General features: G+C 42.5%; 1 protein-coding gene across 2 annotated transcripts in view; it reads right to left on the minus strand.

Annotated features, from left to right (window-relative positions):
- C7H1orf21 (chromosome 7 C1orf21 homolog) overlaps positions 1 to 27241 on the minus strand; it is an 89754-nt gene that overhangs the window by 28201 nt on the left and 34312 nt on the right. The gene's annotated exons all lie outside the window — the stretch shown is intronic.

A 27241-nucleotide genomic window follows, 5' to 3' on the forward strand; every position in this document is an offset into this window, starting at 1 on the left:
GGATTTCTATTGGTTGTTAAATACCTCCACATGTTTTAGGTGTCCATATACAATCCTTCTGCTTTTGAACATAAACTCCCATAATTCTCTGCTAATCTGAGGCTAATTGACATGGCTGCCTATTCATGACTTATGGTCAACATCCACTTCAATTATATGTACTTTCAAAATTGCTCTGAAATCAAATAATTCTGGGAATTGCATTAAAGCGGCACTGTCACTATCTGTGGACTTGGCACACTTTGCAAACAGCCCCAATTTTGAATTTTCCGCTGGGGAACCGGTGGCCGGGAGGGGGAGGGAGCAGGCAAAGGGGAGTTTAACTTACATTAGCCTGTCCCTTGCAGGTGCCACTGTCTTCTTCTGGCTGGTTCTCTTTGACAAAATAGGAGCTATTACTTCACTGCCAGGAGCCGACATCACTGCTATACTCTTCTTCATGCGGGAGAGTACAGCATTGAGGTCTATGAAGGATCTTTTGAAACCGTGGATTCATCCATAGATAGAGGCAATTCCCTTGGAGGAGTGACATTTTAAGATGGAGGTGGCTCCGTCCTGGGTCTAGGAGTTTATATCTTTTAACTGGGATGCAATTTCAGTGAAATTCCAACACAGTCAACATGAATATTTCATAACGATTATATCTTTAGAAAATACTAAACTTTAGGTCAAACTAGTCAAGGTCATTGGAAACGTTTGATTATTTGGGCCTAAACTTTGAAATTTGCTTGGTAATTTTCCACAACTCCTGGTTTAGTGAATATGCATTTGGTTTACAGAATGTCCCCTCTTTACTGAATGTCCTAACTGAACTTATAGATCATTTCTCCTCAAGGTCACTGAGCTAAACCTCTCTCACATGGATAAACGGATGGAGATGAATTTCGTTTCTCCTGGATATTCCTTTTTAATATTTCACATCCTTTCACGCCCATTGCCCTCCTCCCTACTTATTTCCGTTCTTTTTTTAATGTGCTGTCTGAATTATTTACTTTCTATTGCCTTTTGTACATGGTCTGTTCATAAACAGACCGTTACAAGATTATATCCTATTCTCCAGACCTTTAATAGTGTTTTATGTCTGGGAGGTTCTTATGTTCTTTCCATTTATGTTAAGCAACCATTTATGGCAACGTACCCAGTTCGTAGATTCTTGTGACAAACATAAAAATGTGTAACTCTGATATCCAAACTCAAGGTTTTTGCTCCCCCTCCCAAAATGTGGTTTTCTGTTCAAAGGTTTTACAAACAACATGAAAAATGTATTAATACTTTATATAGTGATAATTAAAAAAAAAAAAGTTAATAATTATATTAAAATATGCTTTTTAACTGTTTTAAGCAAACTAAATTTGTGATATGGTAGGTAATATATTGCAGCTTTGGAGTGGAGGATGACATTTACAATGACAAGGAAGAGTTACAGCGTAGTCTAACACAAAGTACAGCACAATGTAAGAATCACAGTATAGAAGTTAACCTACAAGAATGCAGATATTGTTTGAGTTATTTCTATTAAGCTGGGGGGAGTGTGGTGGGGAGAGGGGGGGGGGGGGGATATATCGTAAGCAACTCTTACTTCCTTAAAAGGGCACTGCTATTTAATAAAAACCCAATTAAGAATGTTAAAATATAACATTTTTTTTTAATCCTGCATTGTAAATACGTAAATTTCATTTGAGATTTAACATTTTCAGTATGTAGTGATCCATGAAAATTTGAAAAGGTTTCTTTTTTATTTCATGGACAACAAATTGCATTTTTTTAAATTTACTTGCAGGATGCAGTCATGTACACCAACACCACTTGTGAGCTAATTCATCATGGTCAGGATTCCAAATGCGCTTCTGTGAAATCCATTGTTTTTTTGGGGGGGAGGGGGAAGGGTTTTTTTTTTTTTTTTTTTTTTACTGAAATTTCACTTAAGTTAATGTGAATACCAGATTTGGACGGGGGAAATGTATAAAATATATATATATACAATAAACAATACACAAGATCCAGCGCACTCTCCTATCTACTAAACAGCAACTTCAATGTTGACAGATTTTATTCGTTTTTAAAAGGTTTTTTTTTTTTTTTTTTTTTTTTTTTTTTAAAAACACCTAATCTAGGCAAAAAATAATGGGGATTTAGTTACATTATATGATCATACATTGCATAAGCCTGCCACAACGTCAATGTACCCCATCTTTGGCAGGTCCTACTCTCACAGTCTAATGTCTGCTCTTATGAGATTAACCACTTACTTGGGAAAAAAATTCCATCTGAGGCTCTCTGCAGTACAAGGCTAAATAGGGACCTGAGATGAGGCACCTGTGACAGGGAGGGGTGCAAAACCAAGGAGTTGGCTAGACTCCCAAATATATACATATGGAACATGGGGGGGTGGCTGCACTCACCTGAACCATTTAAGCATGTTCAGGTGAGTGCAGCCACCCCCCCATGTTCCATATATATATATATATATATATGTTTTTCTGGATAATGAAAAGGAATTCAATTGCAACACTGAAATGAACTAAGTATATATAAAAAAACAACATTCTCCATTATACCACGACAATGTGATAGTCTGTGTCTTCGATTACATTTGACATTGAAGGGGTATGTACCAACATGTTGCAATGTAGTGAATTATTTTGCCTTCTTTGCTACTATAACCCTAGAGTTGGATTGAGATGCTATAGGACTCTACGTAGGTTGACAGGGTCCACCCTTCATTCTTCATATGGGCATGGTGAAAGTAGCCATAAGCAGTCAACTAAAGTCACCTTATGGTTAAAGGGACACTATAGACACACAAACCACTTTATCTCATTGAAGTGGTCTGGGTGCGGTGTCCCTGTCCCACTTGAGGCAATGCTGTATTTTATAAGGTATGCAGGGGCTGGATTCAGAATGGTATAACGTACGTGGGGGCCAGATTCAGTATGGTGTAAGGTATGCGAGCGCCAGATTCAGTACGGTGCAAGATATGCGGGGGCCGGATTCAGTATGGTGTAAGGAATGCGAGGGCCAGATTCAGTATGGTGTAAGGAATGCGAGGGCCAGATTCAGTATGGTGTAAGGAATGCGAGGGCCAGATTCAGTATGGTGTAAGGAATGCGAGGGCCAGATTCAGTATGGTGTAAGGAATGCGAGGGCCAGATTCAGTATGGTGTAAGGAATGCGAGGGCCAGATTCAGTATGGTGTAAGGAATGCGAGGGCCAGATTCAGTATGGTGTAAGGAATGCGAGGGCCAGATTCAGTATGGTGTAAGTAATGCCAGGACCAGATTCAGTACGGTGTAAGGTATGCAAGGGCTGGATTCAGTACGGTGTAAGGTATGCAGGGGCTGGTTTTAGTGAAGTGAAGGAGATAGTAGAGGGCCAGATATAGTACAGTGAAGGGATTAGTAAGGTGAAGGAGAGAATGAATGGACCAGACTCAGTAGAGAGTTCGAGGGTATGAACCTGGCAGTTTCAGTAATGTGAAAGAGGTGTACAGGGAAGTGATCCAGTAAGGCAATGAGTGTCTCCAATAGGAGGTAGAGAACGGTATTGAGCGGTGAGACTCGGTAAGATGGAGGATGAGAAAGTTTCCATATGGTGGAGAAGTGTATTCACTGGCGGGATTCAGAAGTGTGTAGCAGGGCACCATAGGCGTACGCAGCCTATTGCATTAGGGTGTGGCCCCTAAAGCACACACACGCCGCGTGTATATGTATGTATATAAATATACACTACCAAGCCTCTATAGCAAACCAGTAACCAACCTCATGCTGATGATTTGCATTAACAATTAAACAGCTGTCCATGAGTGGTTCAATGGCTTTGCATTTTTTCCTAAGTTGTGCTTCAAATTTTCACATTCACTGCGACACTCCCACTTTGCATTTTTTTTTTTTTTTAAATTCTTTATTTTTGTAGTGCAGAGAATAACATACGGCTTGTCATGCCCCAATAGCAATGAACAAAAGAGTGTAAGATACATAGTTTACATGCAAACAGGCATTACGTTTAAGATGCACAATTTTTTTTTTAAAATAGGAATAACAGGAATATAAACAAGCTTATTTAGAGATCTCTCTAGATTAAGATTATGACAGCTACAGTCAATGTATAGATGGACCGCTAGGTATGGAATTGAGTAGTAGAATACAAGAGATTATCACCTAGCAATGTTTGCTTACTTTTCTGTGTTGCTTTATGTTTTGTGCTCGTAGTGGACATGCGAATCTGCGTCGCCATGTCAGCTGCCGTGAGAGGGTGAAATTTACATATTAACATAGCTATAGTATTAAGAACAGTGGATTAGCTAGGTCAAGGCTGTCTGAGCCGTTACCTGGTCGGCAGTGCCCAAGCCAGTTATCAGGATTCGGGGAGGGAGGGCCAAGATGGATGCTTGTAAGTTAGGGCCTGGAAATAAATGGGTTGTGGATGAGCATGCTAATACACATGTATGTTGAATTGGTGTTGAAACTGACATGCATTTCCCTCTCTAAACACCTGGCTAGGCATACAAAAGAGTACTTGGGATAGCTGCTAGTCAAGACAAAGCACCTGGGAACATATACAATGCAATTTTTGCGTTAAACCCAATTATGGTGGGGAGAGTCCTTATAGCTGCAGACCCAGGTGTCACCTTTTACTGTGCTTCGGCATAGACTGTGTGGTGGATCCTTGGAATGTCTCTACATTTAGTCCTGTGGGGACACAGTCTACCCCTGGGTCAGTCCGCCTCAGTCAGCCGATACCGGCTCGGAGGATTTGGCATGCGGGTTTGAAGCGGTGGCAGAGTAGGTAGCTTGATGGGATTCCTTCTCTCGGGTAGGTTCTCCGCCATGTTCGGATCCCCGTGTGTCCCCGTGTGTCTTCTTTGCCGTCGGCGTGGGTGTCTGGATGCAGGGGTGAACTCCGTTGGCTGAGAGCCCTGCGTGCCGCCGATTTTTGAGTGATTCGGCTACACCCCTGGGTCTCGTGCTGGCGAGCAGAAGGGTCAGCATCAGTTGCCAGCAGGTATGTCTTTGCTTTGTGCCATCTTGGTTTTTCACCTCTCCCCCGTCTGAGGGCCTCTCTAGGGGCTCGGGGCGGGTGTCCGTTCAATTGGCGCCGGGTGGCTGGGCGAATCCATGCCGCCGTTGCCTTAACCACCTGTTTGTAGAGCCATCTCTTGGCGTGGAGCTTGTTCCACATACCGGTGCAGAGCCGGTCGTAGAACTCCATTGCACAGTCGGGTGGTTTAACCAGGGGGCACTTAATCGCGTGTCGTGCTTGTGGCACCTTCCTGTGTGGGCCTTGATAGCCTTGCGTTCCCGTCGTTGATAGCGGTTGGTCATGGCTTGCTTTGGGGGTATTCGTCCCCCACGAGGACCGGGATATCCCCCGCCGGTCCAAAGGGGGGGTTGCAGGGCTCTGTGCGTTCCTTGCATGCATGCGGGTTCTGTGCCGGGAGATCGGCCGCCTCTCCCAGGCTCCAGGTTCCGCCTCAGTGTAGGCCGCATGGCCGGGTCGTGTGCTCGAGTGTCGAGGCGGTGCGTGTTTGGTACCGTTTTGGTCCTGGTGTGGTCTAGTGTCTTTCTCTTGGCACCATGGGCTAGTGGCTTAGGTAGATTCTGCAGGGTACTCATTTTTAAGCCCTTAGGTACACGAGCTCACCCGAGGCACGTCCGGCCATCTTGGCTGTCAGGCCCCGCCCCCCCCACTTTGCATTTTTAATTTGTTCTTACAAGCACTTTAACTAACAGTAAAAGCCTAATTTGCATGCTTGCACTTTGACTTGAAATACAGCAATGATGTAATCTTTTTGATTGTCTAGGATTTCCTAGATACTGCACTGAATTTGCACTTAGTCAGGGCCGGCGCTACCATTAAGGCGGACTAGGCAGCCGCCTAGGGCGTCCCTTGGGAAGGGGCGCCGCCAGGAGCGCCGGCCGCCCTAATGCTGCAACCGCCCGAGCGCTCTGTAGAGCGCCTCAGGCGGCTGCAGCTTCGCCCGGGCTGGTGCGTCCATGAGGGCGCACCGCCCGGGCGCAGCATGAGGAGAGGGGCTGACAGGAGGGAAGCGCTCAGCGCTCCCTCCTGTCACTCCCTCACTGTAGCGTGGCCGAGCCCTGTATGACCGCCGGTACAGGGAGCATTTGTCTCCTGTACCCGGCCGGACTAACAGGAAGTGAACACTGAGTGTTCACTTCCTTTTAGTCCGGCCGGGTACAGGAAACAAAAGCTCCCTGTACCCGCGGACAGTACAGAGCTCGGCCACGCTACAGCATAGGTAGGGGAGGGTGGGGGGAATAAAGGGAGGGGGGGGGGAGAAATAAATGGAGAGGGAGGGGGTGAAATAAATGGGGGGGGAATAAATGGGGGGTGAAATAAATGGAGGGGGGAGAAATAAATGGAGAGAGAGGGGGGCCAAATAAATGGAGAGGGGGGGGCATAAATGGAGAGGGGGAGGGGGAGGGGGGGCAGGAGAAATAAATGGAGAGGGAGGGGGGAGGAGAAATAAATGGAGAGGGAGGGGGGAGGAGAAATAAATGGAGAGGGAGGGGGGGAGGAGAAATAAATGGAGAGAGAGGGGGGAGGAGAAATACATGGAGAGGGAGGGGGGGAATAAATGGACAGGGAGAATAAATGGACAGGGACGGGGGGGGGAATAAATGGACAGGGAGCAGGGGGAAATAAATGGACAGGGGGGGGGAATAAATGGACAGGGAGGGGGGAATAAATGGACAGGGAGGGGGGATAAGTGGACAGGGAGGGGGGGATAAATGGACAGGGGGGGAGGATAAATGGACAGGGAGGGGGGGAATAAATGGACAGGGAGGGGGGGATAAGTGGACAGGGAGGGGGGGATAAGTGGACAGGGAGGGGGGGATAAGTGGACAGGGAGGGTGGGGGAATAAATGGACAGGGAGGGTGGGGGAATAAATGGACAGGGAGGGTGGGGGAATAAATGGACAGGGAGGGTGGGGGAATAAATGGACAGGGAGTGGAATTGACGGGGTTAGGAGGGGGAATGAGAGTGGGGAGGGGAGAAGAGAGTGACAAGGGAGGGGGGAGAAGAGAGGGACACACAGGGGAGAAGAGAGTGACAAGGGAGGGGGGGGGAAGAGAGGGACAAGGGGGGAGAAGAGAGGGACGAGGGGGGAGAAGAGAGGGACAAGGGGGGGAGAAGAGAGGGACAAGGGGGGGAGAAGAGAGGGACAAGGGGGGAGAAGAGAGGGACAAGGGGGGAGAGAAGAGAGGGACAAGGGGGGAGAGAAGAGAGGGACAAGGGGGGAGAGAAGAGAGGGACAAGGGGGGAGAAGAGAGGGACAAGGGGGGAGAAGAGAGGGACAAGGGGGGAGAGAAGAGAGGGACAAGGGGGGAGAGAAGAGAGGGACAAGGGGGGAGAGAAGAGAGGGACAAGGGGGGAGAGAAGAGAGGGACAAGGGGGGAGAGAAGAGAGTGACGAGGGGGGGGAGAGAAGAGAGTGACGAGGGGGGGGAGAGAAGAGAGTGACGAGGGGGGGGGAGAGAAGAGAGTGACGAGGGGGGGGAGAGAAGAGAGTGACGAGGGGGGGGAGAGAAGAGAGTGACGAGGGAGGGAGAGGGGGAGAAGAGAGTGACAAGGGAGGAGGGAGAGATTGACATCCATCACACACACACAATGCACCCCTTGCACACAGAAAAACACACAATGCATTACACACACAGACACACACACACAAGCAATTCAACCCTTACATACAATGCATCCCTTACACACACAGAAACACACAATTCATTCCTTACACACACTCAATGCACCCCTTACACACACTCAATGCACCCCTTACAGACGCACACACTGCATCCCGTACATACACAGAAACACACATTGCAGCCCTTACACATACAAACACAGATTCACACAATGCATTCCTTACACACATATCAGGACATCCCCTACTCCTGTGAACAAACTATTTGGTGGAACATGAAGGTGGACCCTGGGGCCCAGACCATGAGCTGTGTAAAGGGCCTTTAAAAAAATGGAGCTGCTTTCCGTTCTCCCAGAAAACAAACAGCCTCCAGAGAGCCTGTTCTACACCAGACGAGTGGAGCCAGACTGCAGCTAGAGCCCATCACCATCCTCATCTGATTGTAAGTAGGCAATCTAGTATATTTATTATTCGTGGCACTAATCTCTAATTTACCTCACATTAAAGGGAGGGACACTTTAGTCCCCAGAACCACTGCAGCTTAATGTAGTGGTTCTGGTGTCTATAGCCTGTCCCTGCAGGCCTTTTAATGTAAACACGGCGGCACTGCAGCACTTGCGTTAGTTAACATGGGGCATTGTGATGTCATATGGGGGGGGGGGGGCGGCTAACTTTACTTTTGCCTAGGGCGGCAAAAATCCTTGCACCGGCCCTGCACTTATCCATCTCTTACAATGGTTTAACCCGGCACCGGGTGCTCACTGTTTTATGTACACGTTACCACAGTGACACCTAACAAGCCGCATCACTATGGCAACGACGGCGTCATCATGACGTCACAATTAGGGGTGTAGTCATCTGGCGCATGTGCACGGAATCCAGCAGGACTCCGGTCTGAACACTTTGCGCCTGGGGTAAGTCAATAACCTCATTTATCTTTCCTATATACACACACACTCACATTGTCTGTTATGTGTATAAGTATGATCCTGAAGAAAGTCCCTATTTGGGACTGAAACGTTGATCCTGATTTTAATCATTTTGGAATAAAAGTTATTTTTTTATCGAAAGACGTGAGTGCAGCTGTTTACATATAGAATTTCTAAAGAACGAACACACACACATGCACGCACTGTTGACGTCAGCCGTCAGGTCACAAGGTTTGCAGAGAGGGGGGGGTGGACAGCCAATGGAAGGGAAGGTCAACCGAGCGTCTTAAAGGCAAACCGACATTTGCATCCTCCCATTGCGAATTGCCGTCCCTGCGGTCCCCGCCTAATGGCGGCATACTTTTTTTTTTTAAAATAGCATAGCAGCACGGAGCCTCAATTTTGAGGCTTGATTATCAGGGAGTGCCCAGGCACACCCGGCACACCCCGAGCGCACGCCTATGCAGGGCACCCAGGGGCTAGATGCACCAAGGTGGAGGAGAGGACAGACATTGTAAAATTGAGGAAGGTATCATGACCTGGTGCCATACTATTTTTTTTTTAATGGCCTATTGTTTGTACAACCCCAGTCTAAAGAAACCCAAGTGAAACATTTAGTTGTGTATAGAGGATTGGAGTGGGTTTGTTGGAACAAAGATTTGATGAGCTCATGTTCAATACACAGGAACAAAAAAAATGAAAACGCAGTAGTAAGTATACTGGGAGTTATGCAGAAAAATGCAATATTTCTACAAAATGGAAATTAGAAGCCGATTTTTCATGTGTCATGACATTTTAACAATATGCCACATATCAACCAGTTATCCGTCAGGATAATCGACTCTGTTCTCCCCCTTGGGCTATGGATGACATGTATTGAATAAACTCGATTGAAGCTTGTGACAGACTCACACATGGTCTCAGAGGCGCAGATTGTGTTTTACAGTAGGTCACATCAGTAAAAATCCCAGCCTTCCCTTTTATACCGGAATGTATTCCAACTCCTTGAGTGTTAATAGGTCTGTAGCTCAGCTTCCTTGCTCTAATTAATCCCCCATGTGATGGGCTTACCCGACCATGAACAAAATCCTCTCCCCCTTTCATATATTTTCATGACATATTACTATATGTGCAGATCACGTTTTGAGTACCATGAGGTCATCAGTGCAATTTATTTTCACATAGATGAAGAAATAATGCATTCATCGTATCTGAGCAGTTTGGGGTCCCTAATCCGCTTGAGATTCGTGGGAGTTACAGTTAGCTTAATAATGACGGATGCTGTAGTAGCAGCCCCCTGGCTCTCTAACTCCTACTAATTTCAGGCAGCACTTGGACATTTATGTCCTAGTGCTGATTTTACCATAACATCTTTCTTAATACCTGCACCACTCAAACACACTACACTATGCTATCACTTTAACCATTAACCCCTTAAGGACCAAACTTCTGGAATAAAAGGGAATCATGACATGTCACACATGTCATGTGTCCTTAAGGGGTTAAAGGTCCACTATAGGCACCAAGACCACTTCAGCTTAATGAAGTGGTCTGGGTGCCAGGTCCCTCTAGGTTTAACCCTGTCTGCTGTAAACATAGCAGTTTCAGAGAAACTGCTAGGTTTACTTTAGGGTTAATCCACCCTCTAGTGGCTGTCTCACTGACTGCCGCTAGAGGCGCTTCCGCGCTTCTCACTGTGATTTTCACTGGCTGAATGCGTGCGCGGTTCTTGCCGCGCGTGCGCATTCAGCCGATGACGGAAGAAGAGGGAGGAGAGTCCCAGCGCCGAGGGAGCCCGGCGCTGGAGAAAGGCAAGGGATTAACCCCTTCCTCCCCCTTCAGTGCCACGAGTATGTTTTCCTGGCACTATAGTGGTCCTTTAAGCCCTATACTAAACATTGACCCATGCACTACAAAAACCTAACAAAATAATGTAACATGAACTATACAGAACGGCAAAGTCTTTATTATATGAAAATAATACCATTTCAGGGTTGTAGGGGGAATTAAAAAAAAAACTTGGCCTTCTGTCTTATGGTTTATTACAATGAACTCTGAACATTTTGATGGCATGATTTTCCCATAATACTTGGTCCTCTATATAATAACTTTTGGTTTCATATGTAATTATATTTGGAAGTCTGGGCCAACTCCCTGGTTTGGGAACCCTCCTTGTTACAGGTGCCTCATTTCATGGCCCTGTTTAACCTTGTCCTGCAAAGAGCCCCAAGAGGAAGGTTTTCCCAATCAGTGGATTAATTGAATAGTTACATAGTTAGATAGCTGAAAAGAGACTTGCGTCCATCAAGTTCAGCCTTCCTCACATGTTTTTGCTGTTGATCCAAAAGAAGGCAAAAAAACCTAGTCTGAAGTGCTTCCAATTTTGCAACAAACTAGGAAATAATTCCTTCTTGACCCCAAAATGGCAGTCAGATGTCTCCTTGGATCAAGCAGCTATTACCCCACTAATTAGAAATGATATCTCTGTATGTTATGTTTTATCAAGTATTTATCCAATTGCAGTTTAAACATCTGTATGGACTCTGATAAAACCACCTCTTCAGGCAGAGAATTCCATATCCTTCCTTATTACTCTTACTTTAAAGAAACCTTTTCTTTGCCTTAGATGAAATAATAATAGGAATAAGAGCAGCCATTTGTTTGCTAGAATAGGACCTGTTAAGAATGGGGTTCATTGAGGTTGTGGCAGGCTTATGCAATGTATGATCATATACTGTAACTAAACCCCCATTATTTTTGGCTAGGTGAGGTTTAAAAAAAAAAATAAAAAAATAAAATAAAATAAAACACACCAAAAACCTTGTGAGCTTTGAACTTTGTGTTTAGTGAATGAGTGCACTCGATCTTGTATGTTATACCCACACACACACACAAAGCATTATGGTGAATGACACTGACAAAATAAGCCAGTGACCAAGTTGGAACTTTAAAAGGTTTAACTTCTTAAAAAGGTGGTTAATGCACTAAGAAATTCTTATAAATAAAAAAAAATTACAAAATACAAAAAAGATGGTTGTGTGCCAGAAAATAACGTGTATTCAAAACACTGCAATGTTTTTAAAACCTCCCAGACCACTTAATTGAAATGAAATAGTCTGGGTGACTTTGGCGTCCCTTTAAAAATGTTAAAGGGAAGAAGAGAAAAAGTAAATCTGACCTAGTAAATCTGTGGTGTACTTTGCTGATACTTCACAAATTTCAGAACCTGTTTGATACAATCTGATACTGCATGCAAATGCTTGAAAAATCAACTTTTCTGAATCTCCTTAAAGGGACACGAGAAAATTCATAGGACATGCAAGGCTGTAAATTTATTGATTAAGAATCCTCCTTCCAGGGAGACCAAGAGAAACTCCAGTAGGGTTTCATTAAAATGCACGTGCACTGCCCAAGGCACCGAATGATTCCAGATGCAAGATTTTTTCAATAAAATAGATATATAAAAAAAACCAAAAAAAACTGTTTTGCTATCCTACATCCTTTTCTATCACACACCTAGGACCTAGTTATTTGCTGGTGGCTTCCATTCACTTGCGTGAGCACTTTCCAGTCATCTTTACCTGTAAATAAAACATCATACCTTAAGAAGTTAAAAGGGACAAAATAGGTACCCAGACCAATTTATCTCAGTGAAGTGGTCTGGGTGCACTGTCCCTACCCCCCTACTTTGCAGCTGCAAAAATTGCAATTTTAGAGAAACTGCCAGACAGCCACCAGTGGAACATCTTGAGGTTTCACAAAGTTTAATACTCTGTCAAACAACGCTGGAGGTCCCCAGGCTTTTTAGAGGACATCCAGTGTCTTCTAAATCCCAATAAGAAGGCATGGTTTCAATGCTTTCCTATGGGGAAGGCCTAATGCACATGGCGTTCCCTGCACACAAGATTCCCCCTCGCAATGGCGTCAGAGGAGGCAAAGACGGAGCTAACGCTGAGGGACCTTCATGCTAGAATAAGGTTGGAAGAGGAGTGTAGGGGTAAAAGGTACATTTTAGTGTGGCTCTTTATATTCCTAACACTATAGCATTAGAGATACAGACATGCATTCCCAAGACTAGTTTTAATCCAACTAATATGGTATCACCCCCCATCCTGCTGTGTGAGGGTTTGAAAGGTATTACTATTACTCCCTTTTAGCCCTCGCTGAGCCAGTCTTGTTAGGCTAGTGCGCATGTGTGGCATAACGCCATGCTGCGCCAATCCACTGGTCTCTATGAATCCATCCAAATAAATAGCCAAATTGAACTCTGTTATAGGGGCAGAAACGCCTCTAGTAGCTGTAATGGAAACAGCCACTAGAGGCATTTCAACCCAGCAATGATTTCACTTACATGGTTAAAACCTCAGGGACATGGCACCCACACCACTTCATGGAGATTAAATGGTCTGGGTGCCTATAGATTCCCTTTCAGTCTATAATCTTTGGCACAGACGTATTTTTTTTTTCTCTGAAATTCTGGCCTTCTCTAAACCACTGGCCTCGAGGATGAAAGATCCTGTGAGGTAGCTCACAGAATTGACATATTCCTTCTCAATTCCAGTTTAGTGAAGAGCTCGGTATGATAACATCAGTCATTGATAATGAGACGCTAAATCATATGGGTTTATTTATTTTTTTGTCTTTTTATTATACTTGATAAAAAGTAATCCTTTGTTTCAATCATAACTCCAGTAAAATAAAGAGAAAAAAAATTCCAGTGCAAGAAAAAAAACAAATTAGATTACCTAGAGTAATATATATTTTTTATTGATACTTTGTATCATGTCTACACAGATAGATATAAATAAAACAATGAACAAATTATGTCCATGGATCATATAAACATATTTATACTTTTTTTTTTTAATTTAATTCCTAAAATGGTGATATTTGCACAGTTCTACAAACACAAGCGACTATTATATTTAGTCACAACATGCAAATGTGTGCTTAGAAAAAAAAAAATTAAAAAAACTCCCAGCTGTCTTTGCATTTATAGCAAAGTTCTGTCGCACCCACACAGTGACGCAGGCCTTGGTAGCTAAAATCAGTATACATTCTGCTTTCAAAATGCTGCCAATATACGTTGTTATGGAAACATCTAATTCATGACTATTTATTTTGCAACGCCCTCTGTTAAGTGTATCCAGCTATGTCACAAATTCTTGATGGGAAAACAGGTTCATGGTTATAGTACCTAGCTTAATGGCAGTGTAATAAGAAATGTTATAATAAGGTTTGCAAAAGACTAGTTTTGTACAGTGCTGCAGAATATGCTGGTGATGAACTTATATTACACAAGGGAAGCTCTCTCAGTGTTCTTTCTCACCCCATCCTGTTTCAAAATTGGTCACTGTATGCCTCATGTGCAGGGTAGAATGTGAATCATGAAAGGATAGACCATTGTAGAGCATGTTAAAGTAACACAACAAGCAGCATGACAAATACAGCATGTTGTAATGATTATGGTGCCAGGAGTGCCCAATAGCTTTCAAAATTAAAGCAAACCGTGCAATAGAGGAAGTCTAAACATTAGATCTTACTTTACAGGAAGTGTTTAGGAAGGCTGTGCCCGTCATACGCAAAAAGGTGTGGCTAAGGCTGCATCCACAAAGTGATCTAACTCCTAAATGCAGAGAAATGAGCAGTGAAACTGCAGGGGCATGATCTATACACCAAAACTGCTTCATTAGGCTAAAGTTGTTTTGATTACTATAGTGTCCCTTTAACAAACACGCTCTTATTGGTTATGCATGAAATTAACCTTTTAGAGTCATGGGTAAGCAAAACAGGATCAACATTAATACAGACCACTAAACAGAAATGTTTGGGCTAAAAGTTGCCTTTGACAAACCATGAGGTTTGTCCAGTCTATTTTGGGTGCCTGGTACTTTGTCACGCTCCAATTTGTGTGACACTGGGTGAGCCGTCTTATTATACACGTGTTTTTCATCAATGCAAGTTCACAAGGTTCATATGGAAAGCTAGAGGTGCTACGGGTATGATCTACTTTAACCCGATTATCTTTTCAACTCCAGTTAGCACAAGACATATATTAGAATATTACAATATTAGGGTATTTAGACGGTCCTTTTATTCTGCAACTTGTGTGAATTATCAAGTTCTTTGCGCATTTTAGACATCTCTAGCCCACCCATTTGTGTATATATATTAGCCGTATTAGTCCAGTAGCAATATATATATATATATATATATATATATATATAATGCTACTGGACTAATACGGCTAATATATATATATATACACACACACACTTTTTTTTAAATGCACAAGTAAACATATCCCATAAAGCCCCACTTGGCATATATTCGTATACGGAGCTTTTGTAGAAATCAAACTGCAAACACGGTTTCAGTGACTGAGCCTCTTTAGCTGAAATAAATTACATTCAAGATCTTACAAAATGCTCCTTTGGAGAAAAAAAAAAATCTATCGGGTTTTGCACATGATGGTCATTGAAGGTGCAGCTTTTCTCTAGGAGAGAAGCAAGTGACGTAATTTGTTCCACAGATGAGGTTGGACGATGAAGCAACACTCTATTCCTCATTATAGCTGAGAGAGAAGCGGTAAAATTGGATTTAGGTGTGGTGCAAGCTTCTTTAAAAGAACACTCCTAGTCAACCCCAGTTTTGTTATGCATTATATAATGCTAAATAAAAAAAAGACAAAAATTTAAATATCCAGACAGCAATCCTAGCCCTTCTATGATTTTCTAAGGGAATGCTGAATATATTCCTTGAACGCTCATGCAATTCAGCAGCAGATCTATTCATCGGAAAAAGAAGAATTAAACTTATGCCTAAACTGACAGCAGCCACAACTGCTATCATTTTACATACAGCACCATTATTGAGGACAAACACAAATCTGTAGACATGACACACAAACCTTACAACTTCCTGGAGTGAGAAGATTGGCGTGTAGATCTGGGGAGTTTTGCAAAATGTTGCAATTATAAAATAACTTTGTATAGACAGACAGGGACAGAGGATCTCCTTGCGCCCTAATCTAAAACTATGAGCCTAGTTGTCTCTGGTGCTTGGGGTGGTACTTTACAGTAAACCTGTAATGCAATTTTGGACTTCATTTAAATCCCCCCCGCCCCGTCCACTCTTAATACATCATATATCACAAGGATTGTCATGTAACAACCCACCTCCGGTCCATCCAGTATCCGGCAGATCCTTTATTTATTTAGCCCTGCTTGGGGACACGTCCATAAACAGGGCAAGCCTCCTGTGTGACGTTGCCAGCATGTTGGCGTCTAAACAGAGTGACATCTTGACATCAGTCACTCTGTTCATATACTCCCCAGCCAGCACAACCAGGTTCAGCTAGGGTGTTTCCATAGCAACTGCAGTGCATGTGCTGTGTTTGCTATGCTTTGGAGGGCAGAAGGACACTATTGTTGATCTCTCTGCTCTCTCGTCAGTCAAATACTCAGAGTCTAAGCTGAAGACTTGACTGAAAAGTGGTATAAAAACAAAATCTATTTTTAAATAAATGTTTCCCCCAATCTGTACATTTGCTAGCAAAACTGCTAGTACAATGTATAGATTAAATCTTATTTTCTTTAAAATGAGCATGTTGTAGGGGTGGGTTACCTTTTACTTAAAAGACTGGGATGTGTACTTGACTTGTTATAAAGAGGAGTACTACAAGATCTTTTAATAATGGCTTTCTTCACTCAGAGGCTTTCTGTAACACAGCCCTGCTGGGTTTTTTTGGAAAATGTTTACATTTCAGAATTCTTGAACTTACATGGGAAGTGCTGGGTTATTTATAAAAAATAGAAAGACTACTGGAAAGGTGCCCAGTTTATGTCCAATATAGCAACAACACGTTTTTCGTCCACATCCGAATGCTTTTACTATCATTTATACAGCACCAAGATATTCCACATCACTTGATAATACGTTGGGGATATAAAACAACAAGTATTGCCATACAATATAGGGTTGACCTAGACAAGAGGTGAGGAGAGCAATGTCCAAAAACAAGATCACAATGTAGGAGAAAAGAAAAGGAAGGAAAAAACAAAGGTATGGGAAGAGAGGATGATGAATATAATATTTTGTGTTTAGTAAATAGTCTGAGAGAAGTGAATAGAGGGAATTTAGAGTGGAAGGAGAGATAAAGCTGAGTGGACCGTGGAAGCATAGGCTATACGTGTGGCTTGGGGGGACTCTTATGATGAGAGAAAGTTACTGAGGAAGATGGTAAGCATTGCTAAAGATATGTGTTTTTAGTGCTTTATGAAAGGACTGAAGGCTAGGAGAAAGTCTAATAGAACTGGGTAGAGCATTCCACAGAATATATGCACCCCTTGAGAAGTCCTGTAGACCAGAGTTAGCAGAGGTTAGTTTTAACAGAGAACAAGAGAAGGTCATTGGCGGAGCAAAGGGAATGAGAATGGGTATATTGGTGGATTAGCGAGCAAATGTAATGGGTGGTTAACATTAAGTTGTTATAGTGCCCGAAGGCTCGCGGGTGCACTCTTACCATCAGTGGTTAAACAGTTCTTGAACAGTTATGCCCCAAAGTTGCCTACAGTGCCAATCTCAATTCCAAGGTGGCAACCGGCTTCTGAAATTTCAGTTTCAGGAAATGCGGAGTGCCATCGGGCAGGGGTGCTGCTGACTGGCTACATTCTCCCTGCATATTGAGCCCATTCACCCCAAACTGTTACAATCATGTAACTTCCATCTATTTGCTCCTATCCATCACAAGATGTTACTAAAGCACTTGTTCATACTCTCATCATTTCAAGTCTTGCAACTCACTCCTCATTGGCCTTCCCCATATTCATACCCATACAGCCCCACTCCAATCTGTTATGAATGCTGCTGCCAGGCTTATCTAGGTCACCCATCTCACACCTCACCCATCTTCCAGTCTTTACACTAACTTCCGTTATCTTTCAGAATCCAATTTAAACTTCTGACATTAAAGGGTGTCAGGATTATAGTTGATCCAGCACGCAGAATAGTATCACACCTAGGACTAAGGATAATGTCTAACCGGACCTTAGAATGGCCAGACTTCACGTACCTGAATATAGTCAAAATACTTGCCGAGGTCAGGGACACAGAATAAGACACAATGATGAGGAAAGCCAGAAGTCAAGGATACCAGATATCAGGGAAGTCAAAACAAAGCCAAAGTCAAATACCAGAAAAACACAATCAGGAACACACTCTCGGATAACCAGCTAGTGGAAACCACGACAGGGCACTGACAAAAAGGTAGTTTGGGTTTAAATAACCCTCCTTAGGCTGTAATTGGCTGTCTATGACCTCTGACTCCAAAATGTGCATGTGCGTCTATGACGCTGGCGCCATCTTTGATGTGGGTGAAGGGAAGTTTCCTATAAAAATCCGAAACCGCAGCGGCTGGCGTTCCTAAGAACGTCGCACCCGCTGGGAACCGGAACGAAGGGAGACCAGGCAGCTGCCCGCTGGGACCAAGGTAAGTCAGAAATCTCTCTGTCGGCGTGGCTGCTTAGTTTTTGTGCAGCCACGCCGGCAGAGGAGCAGGGAGCCGTGACAAAGGGTCACCCCAGGCACCTTTATATAAATTATTCACCTTGCTACATCCCCCCTGGCTGTCAGTTAGACAACAGGTCCTGTTACTTCCTTTTTTTTTATAAAGTCTGGACTATGAAGAACAGGAGAGCTTGCCAATGTAGCAGACAAGAGATCAGCAGCCTTTGTGACTATTTTTTTTTTAATGTACCCCAATGGGCAATGTGCGTGCGCATTAGGTCCACCCAATCGGATGACGACAAAAGAGGCTGACCTCGGCGCCTGAATCGGGAAAGTGAATAAAAGGTTATTCAACCCTTTACATTGCTGGGAGAGGGCCACGGGGGCTGAGGAACAAGTTAGTGTTAGGAATACATCTTAGTTCCTTTAAAAATTCTATATGAATTCACCATAAATTCACACTTTAGTAAATAGCTATGATAAAGTATGGATCCTCTTTCACTCTCTTTGTGTTCAAGAGGAAACGAGACGATAAGACAAATTAAACACAGAGTTGTACATTTCCCATAAATCTTTAGTGCAGCATTGTCCATGGTGCAGAGGTTTCTGAGACATGAAATGTGTTTTCAATTAAGACAACACAAGTAGTAATTCCAAAATCAGCCACTTCCTCTATCCTATTTACATCAATTTACGGAAATGCATTAACATATTTTTTCCCAATAATTATTACGTATTTAATAAATGTGCATGGTTTTGTAATGCCACAAGGAATCGATTCAAAGGTCCCTTTAAATGTGTTTGGCTACCATCAGCATGTAGACATGATGTAAAACATGAACATTTTAAATCAACATGCTCTTTAAATGCAAAACACTATACAAGCAAGGCTATCTCTGAAGATTAGAGAATTGTTTTCGGTCATGAAATATTCCAACAGACTGGTTCTGATAAAGAGGTTTATAGCCTAATTAACCTTTAAACACACAGTCGTGTAGGGAGCAATTATGTGGTGTAACTCAACTTAACTTACAAACAAAAAAATGGTGATGACATCACTAATATGCACATGGTCAGAGACGCCACTTGTGATGGAGATACAAAGTTTTCTGTTTTAAAGAATTTTTTTTAAATTTCGAGCTGTTTATTTTGAATAAAGATATTACAAAACAAAATGTCCCAAAGAAGGATTTTTACATATCGACTTCGAATTAGTATGCCGACTCAGATAATATTTCTGTTTGAGCTAGAGATGCAGATTTAAGGGAAAAAAGTTACCAAATTAAAACGGGCTATTCTGTGGCAAAGTGTTGAATAAAGATGACTTGCAACATTCAGCACTTTGCATTCTGAATAGCATCCAGTTGCCTTGATAAATCTTCCCCTTAGTGTCTACATACAATCAAACTTTGCTATAGGATCAGCATGACAAACAGCAACACCAGGCCTCCCAACATTCCCAGTTTCTGCCTGATTTCAAGGTCCTGTCTCAATGTCCTAGTTTCTGGGGAAACCAAGGAATGGTCATCAAGCACCACTATGCAAGCACATCATTTAATATGCTCGTGCTATTAGCAGGAACCTGGACCACGCATAGAGCACTTCAGCAGCTCTCTCTGCATGGTCCTGCACGTAGGGGACAGTCAGACTGCCATACCCCTTCAGTCGAGCTGCTTATTATGGTTTTTCACCACTGACGTGAGTCGTGTCAGTGGTGCCAACCCCTCGCAGGTCATGTCTTATCCCCTATATTAAACAAATATGTATTTGTGAGGTGTGAAAAATAAAATTACAGAAATCAACACCTCTTTATTCAAACAATGGGTGTCTCCATCTTATTTATCTGGCAATCATAAACTCTGTACTTTGACCCTAGCAGGCAACATAGGGAAAGCATACAGCGAGATCAAGAAATAATGAACTAGGTTTCGATTTTACCTACTAAAAAAAAAAGTTAACATAACTGCCGATGACTTAAAATATGTTTTATTCAGAGTTGTAATTGCCAGATAAGTGACAATTCCCCTTTAAGCTGATTAATTGGTGAATTTGTGTGCATGGTTTAAACATGGAACGATTTAAAAATGTAAGTGTTAAAAAAATAAAATCAACATGTTCATATAAAATATAAATAAATAAGTAGATACTGAAGTGCAATTAGATGTTCAGTACTGTACAGTCAGATGAGACAGACATGTAAAAAAATAAAAAAAATATATATATTTTTTTAAAATCATCATTTGGCTGTGGCGTTCTATATTCTGATAATATTGTTAGATACTGTTAATGTTCTTCGAAGCTTCCTTTAAAAATTCAATTAATTTCCCAAAGGGCAGAAATATGCAAGAAATGATTCCACATGACGCGAGAGTCATGTGCTTGATTGCCTTTTCTTGCAGAGGGTCATCCATTATCTGTCGATCTATGAAGCTTTCTGTAGACATAGTAAATGTTTACAGAGCATTTTCTTCTCTTTTTTTTTTTTTCCTCCTTTCCCCTTCTTCCTTGGATGTCCGCCAAGACGACAAGGCTCTCTCCACAAATCTGTATTCATTCTATAAATAGCCATTTTTCCTCATGTACCATCCTGTTTAGCATTGGATTTGGAGAACGCCAAGATGAAATTAAGTTAACGGACCTAATCAGAAGAAAATTGCTACAAAGTCTATCCAATCATTTCTTAAGAGACATTATTGGCTAGGGTAGTTTAGATTACTACAAGGTTTTCTGCTCCATTATTACAGTTTTATAACAAAATCACTAGACACAGTTAAAGGTAAACTATAGTGCCAGGAAACCAAACTTGTTTTCCTGGTACTATAGCTTCCCTCTCGGTCAACGGCCCCCCTAATGGACGCCTGAAGAACATTTGTTTGCTGAAACTCTTTGTGTTTGACGTTTGCCCTCTTTTTACATTAAGTTAAAATTTCAATACAAATTGGCTCTCCTCTAAATCAACCTGGTTACACCCCCACCAGCTGCCAGTCCTGTTACTTCCCGATTTATTTAGCTCAGTGGAACTAAACTCAATAGGCAACAATTACACAGAGCCCTTCTGGGCCGTGAAGTATCCCTTTAACACAAAATAAAATGCAAATAACACAATGAAAACATCATGATTGAATGACACAGTGTCATGCCAAGGCAAAGATAATCTATTCCCATTGCCAACTATGGCCTGAAATCAAGGTAGACTGCACAGAATTATTTTCGAGGAATTAAAGAAAGTGCACCCAATTACATTTGAGATGATTCTTGAATCAAGAGAGTATTTTTTTTTTTTTTAAATTACAGATTAGCCTGCAACAAACCCAATTAACATCACTCTACAGTGTCTAGACAGCAGTATCGCTTTACCATGGCAGCATAATTTAACACAGGGCAATGCTTCAAAATTTGGTTAAATTACTTTTAAAAAAACACTTTTCTACATACATCTCAACAGCTGGATCCGTGAGGCAGCATCAGTTAGGAGAAAGGTTAAACCCATCCTGGAATATCTGGATTTCTACTTCTTCTGGTGACACCATAAAAACATTTTGGCCATTCGTGGGCATCTAAATCGACTACAGGGTAATTTTGCCTATTCAAGTGTCCACTGCACAAGGACCCTGGGTAAAGGTCTGCATGCTGGTTGTCTTAAAACCTTGCATCACCAATGATAGGTATTCTACTAAATAATGGGTTTAACACTATAGCGTCAGGAATACACGTCGTGTTTCTGACTCTTAGTGTTCCTTTAAGTAGAAAAGTCACCAAATGAAAATATAAAACGTATAATAGTTACACACAAAGGACACTGGCACACACTCACTGAGACACACTCTCACTTATTGACACACACTGGCAGACAGACACAAACTCACAAAATTATTATTTTTTACTATTTTTATTAAAGTTCACCCATCCTTTGGGAGAGCTGGAGTGGATCCTTTCCCTGGATTCTAGTGTGGCCCTGTCATCTTCATGCAGGGCCAGATTAATAGCTTATTGGGCCTGGTACTGACATTTATGATGGGCCTAATTACAGAATCTTATTGACAGAGAACACTAAAACCGTCATACCTCCCAAGCGTCATGTATATGGTGGAAGTGGTGCTGGAGGGAAGCTCACAGGATGAGCTTCCCTATGCTAATCTCTCGCTTTCACTTTTCACGTTAATCTATACCCCCTAAAAGCAGTGTCCGCTGAAGCAGGATATTGGTGGGCGGGGTGGGGACTGGCCAAAAAAGGGTGTGTGTCTGCCCAAAGAATTAAAAGGCCAGAATGCATGTTAGGCTGTCTTCAAATCATGTGGGATGGCCAACTAAGACCTCATTGGGCCATAGTTGCGTACTATGCAGACAGCACCCTGAGCATGGCATAAATGCGTCTGATGATACCCTCGCTCCACACTTTCTAAGGTCTGTCCCCTAGCACTCACTGGTCCACTCCTGTCCTACCCTTCTTACTAGCAGGCAGAAGCTCCTGTTATTCAGCTGGGACAGAGAAAAAGTGTATATAGTAATTGTAGAAGAAAGTGGACATGCCACAGTGTTAGAAAGACTGAAGAATCAGCATTTGCATAGTGTGCAAAGTCAGCTTTATCTTAACTAATTTCATTGTCAGCCCGTCAACACCAGTTTTGTTCCCCTACACCCCTCTTAAGTTTCCATAGAGTAGTAAATAAAAAAATTGAAAAAATTTCAAATAAATTAATTTAAAAAAAAAATCCATGGGCCAATTCCATGGGCATGGGCCTGGAGTTGCATCTCCATCAGCCCCTATATTAATCCGGCCCTGTCTTTATGGTCTTCTTACTCTGCTCCATCACAAGCGGTTTACTGATGCATGGTGTGTAGTGACATCATAATCTGGCACCCAGCATCACAACAGGGCGTACATGGGAGCAGTGCTGGAAGAGCACAGAGATTACAGCTCCCTCGCCATCCGGCTACAGCCTCCTGCCCAACACTGGGCAGAGTAGTCACCTGCCATCCGGGTAAGCAATGTCTACTCTGCCTTAGCAAACGTGGCCGTCTTTTGGCGTACCACCTAATTTTTGGTGATCGCCTGGTTTATGTGTACCACAGGTGGAGAAACAAGGTCATAGATTCAGCGCTGCGGAATCTGTTGGCGCTTTATAAATAGCAATAATAAATCAATAGAAGACAGAGGCTAGACAGTGGCTTAGTAAATTTGCTCAGGGTGACTGAACCAACAGAGCCTAGACCTCTCTTGGAGTTTAACCCCTTAAGGACACATGCCATGTGTGACATGTCATGATTCCCTTTTATTCCAGAAGTTTGGTCCTTAACCCCTTAATGACACAACTTCTGGAATAAAAGGGAATCATGACGGAATATATCCGTCGTCTGTCCTTAAGGGGTTAATGGGTTAATCCACAGTGTACAGAAGGCATCGCTATAATGGCAGGATTTCAAAAATACTCTATACTCCGCTATGAGTGGATCTCTCTAAGATGCTCTATATACATGACTGTGTGTGTGTCTCTCTCTCTGGTATATTTGGTTTGTGACTTTACTTTATTTTAATAAATCACTTGTATTTGATCAGCAGTGGACAAAAGATAAATGCATAGATAAATGATATAAGCAGCCATTTGGGGGCAGGGTGTTTGTGGTGAATGAATCTATAACAAAAACAATTAGTAAGCATTAGAAAAAGGTGCCATTGAGTGCTTTTTAACTAGTTTCTGCTGTAATGACACCTCTTCTAATGAAGTGTTAATTTAGCGAAGAATAAAGGAGAGTAGGTCTTATACTATACCAGCGTCAGCAGGCTGTAAAAAATACAAATCCAGCAGGATTTCACTTGAAGGTAGAAAACAGAAATGTACTTAATGATGCAGCAAAATGACTAAGTCAACTTGCAAAGAGCGTCGTCATCAGCCATGCGGTGGTAGGACGATAAACCAGAAAACTGTTTAAAGGGGCACTTACCTGAACCTGTCCTTCGGTCGTGGCGCCATCTTCTTTCAGGTGGTCCTCTTCATCTCACGCACATAGGAGAGAATACAGCATTGAGGTCAATGGAGGATCCCGCAAGACCGCAGGATCCTCCATAGAAAGACCCAATTCCCTGCAGCCCTCACTGGCCACAGTTGGGAGGATTGACACTTGAAGACGGCGGTAGGTTCGCCAGTTGTCTAGATGTGTCAGGCATAGGAAAAATACATATGACAAGGTAGTCTTTGCTTAGTCTTGTGTTTTTAGTAAGAAATAGATGAGAAAAAAAAAAGGCCAGACAGAGCAGGAAAGAGGAAATGATTGGGAAAAAGTATGTCGCTGTAATTGACCAAGCACACTTGTGTACATTGCTCAGTCTGTTACAGTTAAAGGGACACTCCAGGCACCCAGACCCCTTAGCCCAGCAAGTGTAATTATTGCAGTTTTTATAAACTGCAATAATTATCTTGCAGGGTTAAGTCCTCCTCTAGTGGATGTCTATCAGACATCCACTAGAGGGACTTCCGGGTTTTTAAAACACGAAAAGTGTTTTAAACAACGCTGGATGTCCTCATGCTATGCATCGCCGGAATCCCCATAGGAAAGCATTGAATAATACTTTCCTATAGGGAGGTCTAATGCGTGCGGCCATTGCCGCGCATGCGCATTAGGTCTCTCCAGCCGGCTGACGGCGGGGAAAGAGAGTGGGCAGAGCCTTACCCAGCACCAAGGGGCATTGGCGCTGGATTCGGTAAGCCACTGAACGGGTTTTAACCCCTTCAGCAACATGGGATGGGGGTGGGAGGGAGAGGGGCACTGCAGGATTCTGCAGTGCCAGGAAAACTGATTTATTTTCCTGGCACTGGAGAGTCCCTTTAAAAATAAACCCAAATCTATTATAATCTAAACCATTTTAAAAATATTAGGGGAACACTTGAAAACTTGTATCACTTATTTATATACTTTCAATTATGACTGCTGTGTTAGTTTCATATTTTTGATTGGTACATATACCGTCATCACAATGTTGATTTGGCAATATATGTAAAAGAGCTATACACCAAAAGAGATTTTCCTTTTGTAAATATCTTTATGCTTTTCTGTGAACTGAAGAAAGCATGATTTTTAAAAACAATTTCGGTGTATTAGACTTAATAATTCTTTGACAGCCAGTTACCAAGAAAATTCCTCACAGCTCAACAATTTTTGGAATAATTTATTATTTTTTTTGCATCCGCCTTATGGAAACTTCATCATTGTTACAGAACCTTGTAAACGAATTGCCTAAATTCAAACAGGAATGTGAACAATCTAACATGTACCAAAAAATATATATATTTATTGGGGTCTCATGTATTAGTAAATAAGCATAGCTCCCAAGTGTCCTGATTCTTTCAGGACAGTCATGACTTGTGCCCTATGTCATCTGGTCCCTTTTCTAACAAAACAGGAGTGAAAATCTGAGATGGTAAAATCATTGTGGAGTAGCTGGTTGTGGTCATTATGCACCGTCATATTAACAGGTTTAATTTAGTTGAATTGATAGCTCACTGGCATTATGTGAGAAGGTTTATCAGTGCATTCAATGCTGGCTGACAGCTCACCAGTTCAAGAGTTAAAGGAGCACTATAGGGTCAGGAACACAAACATGTATTCCTGACCCTATAGTGTTAAAACCACTATCTAGCCCCCTTGGCCTCCCTAAACATAGTAAAATCTTACTTGTATTCAAGTCTGAAGCTGCTGCCTCTGCCTGTAAACTTCCTTTGACCTCATCAGATGTGGTGGCCTGAACCATTAACACGGCTTCCCCAAAGGATTGGCGGAGACTGACAAGGAGGCAGATCAGGGGCAGAGCCAACACAATTCTAACACAGCCCTGGCCAATCAGCATCTCCTCAGAGATGAATTTAATCAACAAATCTCTAGGAGGAAAGTTCAGTGTCTGCATGCAGAGGGAGGAGATACTGAATGTCTGGATGCATTTTAAGCAGCCATGACCCAGGAAGGATCTCTAACAGCTATCTGAGGAGTGGCCAGTGAAGTTATCACTAGGCTGTAATGTAAACACTGTATTTTCTCTGAAAAGACTGTGTTTACAGCAAAAAGCCTGAAGGTAATGATTCTACTCACCAGAACAAATGCAATAAGCTGTAGTTGTTCTAGTGACTATAGTGTCCCTTTAAAAGAGTAATCCAGACGTGGACCCTGTGCTCACTGTGCCTAGAGGGGTATCAGTTACACCTCACTGACGAGGCCCAATGAAGGCTGAAACGATTGTCTGGGGTTGCTGTATCTCTTGTGCAGAGGGAGCTTGCTGGCATTTCAGATCTGGACTGCCCGTATGGGTGGGACCAGTGTGATATGCTTAAACTATGTTCTCTATGTAATGGCACAAGTTAGCAAAAACTATTTGGAGCAGGGATTTAGCCAAGGGCAAACTACTGAGTTTCACTAAGCTTTTGTCCGTCCTCAGAGTTCTCATATTCTTTGTTCCTGTCTGACACATACCCTGATAAGGTCACACTCTCCTTACCAAGTTTGAATGGTACAAAATAAATTGGAAAATGAAAGAGTCAGCTCCAGATTATGTGCCCATACACCACAATACTTCAAAGATAATCCATATAAAGCTTTGTTCCAGATACACCAGTCTTTTCATTGTCTGTTACAAGAGGTCTACTATTGTGAAGACCTGTAGAAGTTTCAGTTTAAATAGTCTATTGCCGCGCGGGACTGCCCCTCACCACTGAGATCACTGAATTGCAGGGGCAAATGGCCTCTTTATAAAAAACTAATTTCTACAAAATTTTGACTGATGCAATAAACAAATTATGAATTTCTCAAAAAGACAAAAGAAAAGGCCAGCTCACTCTTTTCAGGACTTCGATTCCCAAAACACCCAAAAAGATGATATTCAACATAGCAAAACACAAACAATGAAACCAAAGACATAACTGTGCAAATGCAAAGACTAAGCATCAGTTTTCTAAAAGCTTGCACTCAAAGCATTTCTTTCTCCAGTTATATGTGTTAGCAGTGATGCTGTGTAGAGTGTAAAGAGAGGCCTTTCATTTTATCAATGCTTGCAATGGAGAGGAGAGGAATTTCCGATCAGTAAGCGGGTTACTATCCTCACTTACAAGGCAGAGATTACATGCACTCACTGATCAAAGACAATTAGTTCAGACAT

Source organism: Pelobates fuscus, chromosome 7, assembly GCF_036172605.1.
Source record: "Pelobates fuscus isolate aPelFus1 chromosome 7, aPelFus1.pri, whole genome shotgun sequence".
NCBI lineage: Eukaryota > Metazoa > Chordata > Amphibia > Anura > Pelobatidae > Pelobates > Pelobates fuscus.